This window comes from Pinus tabuliformis, chromosome 7, assembly GCF_031772625.1.
Source record: "Pinus tabuliformis cultivar Carrire ecotype Pingquan chromosome 7, CPIR1, whole genome shotgun sequence".
NCBI classification, from domain to species: Eukaryota; Viridiplantae; Streptophyta; class Pinopsida; order Pinales; family Pinaceae; genus Pinus; species Pinus tabuliformis.
In genome coordinates this window covers 291,819,031-291,825,783 of record NC_142293.1, presented here as the reverse complement: position 1 = coordinate 291,825,783, position 6,753 = coordinate 291,819,031, and positions in this window count along the sequence as shown.

Sequence of the window (6,753 nt, the reverse complement as noted above, 5' to 3'; positions counted from 1 at the left end):
AACCCACTTTTCTACTCAACACCATCACTAATATACAACCCACACAACACTCCATCCACACTGTAGAATCATACTTCTACTCTTGACTCTCTTCTATTTCAAAGGATCTCTCGACCACTCATACAACAACACAAGCTCTCTCAACCTCTTACACAACAACACACACATGCACATAGCTCTCCACACAACTTACTCGACATAATGTTTCTTTTCCCTCGATTTCTCTACTGAAATCGTGGGTTTTGTTTCACTAAAACACAGTGAATGATGTTGTCTTTTTCAGCCTCCACTCTTCCATTTACACTACCCGAGTGTACTCCTACATGGCTTCTCCATCCTATTGTTGCGTCTCATTATTTGAATTCTACCGCTATGATCAATGTTATCTCCATCAACCATCACTCTGTCATTCACACTACCTGAGTGTACTCCTGCATGGTGTCTCCATCTTGTTGTTGCGTCTCTTGCTTGAATTATGCTTCTGCATTAAACATGAGAATGGGCACTTGAGTGTTCCCATGCTAAGTCATAAATCCTCATTCAATCATGCACACTCCAACAAGGCTCTTGTCCCTTCTGTGAATAAATATCTTGTCCCCGAGGCTCTGATCTTTGTTCAATGCCTTGTAGCATGCAAGCAAGATCAGGGATGACTTGTCTGAACTCATGAAAAATGCCTTGTAGTGTGCAATAAAGCTCAAGCATGGTTGTTTTGGAGTCAACTACTTCTTCTCATGCAAATCAAGTTCATCTTTGTCTTTGTCTCTTGCCTACGACGGTCACTATTGACTTAATTAAAGCATATGTGCAATTATGGTCCTATCTATTCGTGACTCAACGATCTCTGTAGTTGCTATTTAGTACAATGACCAAACTTACTATGCACATTTACTTAGTTTCCAAATCATCCATCTTGCATACACCTTTGTGCCACAATATCAGAGCTCCATTTATTGTAACTTTATTTCCAAGATATGTTATGAAATTGCAATATTCTGAAATTTCGAGTCTGGCCTTTAGCCCCTTTTTCTTAATCTCTCTTTTTTTTTCACCATAGGTACAGATGTTGTCATCGACAACATAGCACTTAGGTGCTAATCCCTTCAGGATCCTGTCGGGGGCCTATATCCTTGTGTTCTTTCTCTCACCCTTAGTTATTTGGGCTCCACGACCAAAATAAAATCAACATTAAAATCTCCATGTTTTGTAACTTCCTTCAAATTGCAATTGTAGAGAGTTTTGAAAACTTTGACCTCTGAAATACTCTCCATGTGGCATCTTCATAAAAGTTAGGTGTTAAGCCTTGCTCTATACCCTTCACTAAGCCCTTGGTTTTTTGGGCTCCATGACTAAGTGCCAACAACATCAGAGTTCCCTATATCAGAGCTTTCTCAAAATGAAATTACTAAGGAGTTACGAAATCCCTGACCTCCGATATGCTTTTAGGATGACATCATGCTCTCGTCATCAACCCCACCTCACATCTCCTTTGTGGTGACACGTGTCACCAAGATTTTCCCCATTAGGCCACTCAATAATACTAAATCTGACTGCCACATGTCCTTTGTACAACCATGTCATGCTAATTTCATCTGTCATCGTCAGCTCCTGAGGGCCAATCAAAGGTTTTCATGTGTCTTGTCTGAGGAGAAAGAAAGGTCCCTCAGTCCTTAGTTTTGCAAGCGATTTCCTTTGTAATTCCTACTCCCTGTAACCCTCAGCACTTTTAAAGAAATAAATTAATAAGAAGTTATGAGGTTATGAAATCCTGAAGTTCTGAAGTTCTGAAATTCCAAGGTTTCGATATTCCTACCTTCCTTGGTTCCATGCTATCTCAGATTTCGAGGTTTCGAAATTCGGGGTTTGAAATTCGGCCTGCTTTGATATTTCGACCTTGCAATGTCCCGAGCATCTGACTCTTTGAGGTCCCGAAGTTCCAAAATTCAGTATCTAAAATTTGACCTCCTTTCGATTGACTGAGACTTTGAAATTTGGCCTGCTCCTAAGGACTTCAAGGTCCTTACTACGATTATCAATAAATTTTCATCTTGAGATCAATTTATGGAATTTCACATACCGTTGGAAAGCTCTTTTAGAGAATTAACCAGTGGAGAAGGTCTGATGTAGTCCTTGAGCCCATTTTCTACCTGAAACATGGGTACAAACTCTCTGCCATTATTTGCACCTTGACCCTTCTCCTTGTACATGGAATCCTAGACTCGCTGGCTAGCACATTCATCCTTTTATGGATTTTCTAATAGGCCCGCTACTATGGTGATTATCCACCAAATACTGCAGCAATCATAGGACTCCCCTTGAGATTGATACATCAAGAACATCAATGCTAACATCTGTTGCTATCATAGCTAGCCTAGTGGACACCAATGTTTTATTTCCTAACATCATGCTAGCACATACATCCATGCTAATCTTGTTGAAATCAATTACAAAACACTTGCTAACTGTCAAGCAATGCCAACTGGCCAACTTGATCTCCTAGCATGATTGTTGACATCAATGCCAACACACTTACTGCCACTAGCCAAACAAACAATGCCAACTTTCTAACATGGCACTGGTGAAGATTTGAAACCACAACCTCATAGTATTGAATACCATATCTGTGTTTCCATGAAGTAGATTAGGACCATCGATGCACTCAGTTCACCAATGGCGAATTAGTTAGTGTGTTTGAAAAATGCATGCCACTTATATTTAATGGTGCCAGCTAGGAGCTTCAATATTTTCTTCATTCGAATCACCATAGGTTTGATATGGAAATAGTAGCCAAAATAAAACTTTGTAGCCAACAATATATCCGAAAATAGAGAATATGAGATGTTATAAATTATTCCCTCTTAAAGCCCATGTCCAAAAAACATTCTATATTGAAACCACCATGTCAAAACATGGATAATATGCCTGATGCGTTGTCTCTGTTAGGATCAGCTGCCTATGGTGCAACTCTGCAAGAACTGTGTTTAATACAGGGTAAGCTCTGGTGGTTTCCCTTCTATTCCCTTTTTCCATTACCCTTGCTAAGGCCAATCAAAATCATCAACATAAGGCTTGACATCATCATCCATATCCACCACATTGAATCCATTTCATATCAACCTAGTGGGTTATTCTTAAGTCTGGTTGTAGTTCGTTAGTTATAATTAGTGCAACTTTGAGTTCAACTAAGTAATAATTAGTTCAACATTAAGTAGTCCCAATAGTTCAATCAATATTCCACATTCCCACTAGTTTTAAGAAGTAGTTCCAAAAGGTAAGTGATTCAAAGATCGAAATAGAGAGCTCTAGGTCTGCAGGCACATCAAGTCAGGAATTTGGAACTTAGTATAGGTGTGTTGTATAGACCTTGTAGTGTTGACTGGCATAGAGGTTAGGTATCATATAGACCTTGTAGCATTGAATGGCACAAAGCTTATGTTCGCTGAGTATAACTTCCCGAAGAGAGGTTTATGCAATGATTTATGTCAACCACTGGGAATGACCTTCTGTCAATGCTCGACTATTGTATGGGGACCATATGTTGGTTGCATGGCTAAATCAATATGTTTCTCCATATGTAACCAAGTATGGCTCAATCAATAATGTATTATGGTGTTTTTTTTAGCCTCTCAATAGAAGTGGAATCCCGCTCTCATAGGTAAAAACTCCCAAAAAAGGCATGGATTAATCGGATAACCATGCAAAACTTTAGCTAAAATGTAATTATAATTTGGTAAACCAAGAGAACAGTTTTGAAGAGAATTTTATTTGCAAAATCCATTTTTGAAAGTTTTGTCAAAACTTATTCAAGTTGTATATAACATCAACAACTTTCAATCTAATCCTAATAGATTGATCAATTCAATTCCTTGTTTTGTAAAAATTCACCTAGTTGGATATTTTATTGAAAAATTAAATCTGTAGTTTATTTCTCATACACAATGTTATTATGTTCTCTTCAAGATCTATTCACAATATATTCTTGACATGAGTTGTAGGGATGCCTATTGAACCTCTTCTCTATGCAAACAATCTTATCGATGTCTTGAAAACAGATGGTAAGTAACACAAACTAATTGTCACTTTCTGCTTTTTAAATATCTAGGTTTCATGATGGAAGTGTGTGCCTAGTACCAGCACTTCATCGTTTTGTATTTCTAGACACACAACTACCATATTTTTGAGTTTTGATCAATTTTCTATATCCTAGTAAACTACAGAACACCCCAACATCAGATGATTTTTTTTTTACAAAAGGGAAACCCAACATATAATGGCTTGAAAGTTTGTTTTAGATAATTTTAGTCAATATTTTTTCAAGACTTGACATAATTTATTCCATGCATCACGTAATTTATGTTGAAACATGTGAAAGTGGAAGCATTTTTTAGGGTCTACTTCTAGAGGGCATGAATATATATGTTAGAACAACTTCCAATGCAACAGAGAACATTTATCCAACCTACTATCCTGGAATGGAGCCCTCTCCTCCTTTGGAATATGATACATACCTTGGAGACTTGAATAGTGTAGCTTGGATGGAAGATAGGTTTGGCTATGGTGATGAGACACTTCTGGATTTCAATTTTTATTGTCCCCATTGAAAGACTTTCACTAGGGGTATGTATATTGAATTATATTTTTTGTTGGCAGTGAAGTGCATAATATGATGAAATAAACCTTAGGTGAGCATTATTAAGCAATAAGTGTATTCAAAGGACCCTTATCTTAGTATGTTGCGTACTTAGTAGTATATCTTGATAGTGAATTCAACTCTATCTAAGTTGCACATTTGAACTTATTCCAGTAAGTCTATTATTATTATTTTTCTTTTCAGCCATAACATTGATGGGGAATGCATTTTATAGGTGAAATAAAGGACATCCAACCATCACACATATGAAATGGGTTCCCACGTGATGCAATATGGTGACTTACCCATTAGTGAGGAGCCATTGACCTTGTACATAGGATTTGACCTTGCAAATTCTCATGCCACTTTTGAGAATAGTTTTCCACAATATTTGAGAGAGAAGGATGTTGTAGCTATAAATCAACGTGATGTAGATTTTCTCTACTTGTGGAAAAATGTTAGTAAAGGTACTAGCTTGAAGAATTTTATTACAATGGAGATTCTTCTAGGCTTTTGTCCTCACCTTTTCAATTGTAAAAAGTATCAAATTAAGTTTCAGTATGGAATGAGACACATGTCTGTTGTAGCAAATATTTGTAACAACGAAGTCAGTGTGCATACCATGGCTAAATTTTTTGCAGAGGTGTGCACATAATCCCATATGAGAAATGTAAGACACTCCAAGTTTAAGGTGGGTAAATTGGCTTTGCTACTGGTGGATAGGCGAGATGCTAGAACACATGCAGCATCTATCCATAGGTTTCAAAGAGGAAGATGTCGCAAAGGAGCACCAACATCTACGACGGTTCAAGGATACATAAGGGCATTACATAGTCGAAGACACACATGACACCAACAATCCTATTTACTATCATTGACCATTGAATACTATTGATAAACAAAGACTATCATGGACCATTGAAGATGCAGGATTAAATAACACTTAGTACAACTCTGTGTATGTTGCAAACAACAAGATACAGCTTCTCGCAAATCACACATATACAAGCCCCAAATTTTAATTTTAGCTTTAATTTCTAGCAATTTTAATGTGCCTCCCAAGCAATTTTAATTTCAACTTTCACAAAAAATTGTTGACAATTTTGATGACCTTCCAATACCCTACTGTTACACATTACATCTAAGAAGGATCAAGGACAATACTGGGGATAAAATATGTGCCCTTATCACTATGTGCATGTCAAGCAATTTATATTTAGATTCAAGCAGCTCAAATAGTTTTGGATTCCGAAAATGAGTTAATGAGTCCTTAACAAGTGGCTAGGATTTATTTTTTACTCTGGATCCGAAGAAGCCCATTAGAAAAATATAGAAACTAATGCTCCTACTTAGAAGGGACTTGTTGCTTAGCAACCCTTCTTATTAAATTTGGTTTTAAATTATATAAAAAAAGACTTGTTGCTTAGCAACCCTGCTTATTAAATTTGGTTTAAAATATATATAAAAAAAATGCACACATAAATAATGTTAAAAGAGGCACATTGAATTTGATAAAGTTAATGAGAATGATTGTGTTTATTGAATTATATTGTTTAAAATAATTTAATAAAATTAGAAGCTGAAATATAAATATATAAAATTTGATTTCAATTTAACATAATTTGAATGAATAAAAGGAAAAATGGTTACTTTATTTTGATTTAAATTTGTAACACACACACACACACACACACACACACACATATATCTATATATATATATATATATATATAAAATAAAGAAAGACTGTTTAAAAATAATAATTATAAATTAAAAATAACAATAATGTGATTTAATTATAAATCAAGAATGTGATTTTTTATTATTTAAAATATATTTTTGAATATATAAATGGATTCAACATCTTGAAACATTCTAATTATACAAATTACACAACTTAAATTCAAGTTCTTAAAAATCTCTACCAAAAATTTGAGATGAAAAAACTATTTCCTATATATATTAAATATTATTATAATAAAATAAAATATATATATGTATATATATATATATATAGTAATTGGTAGCAAAGTCCAGAGTGCAATACACCTCATTAATTCCACTGAAACCAACAAACTAAAAGAAATCATATATATAATTATTATTTTTATTTCAATGATAAA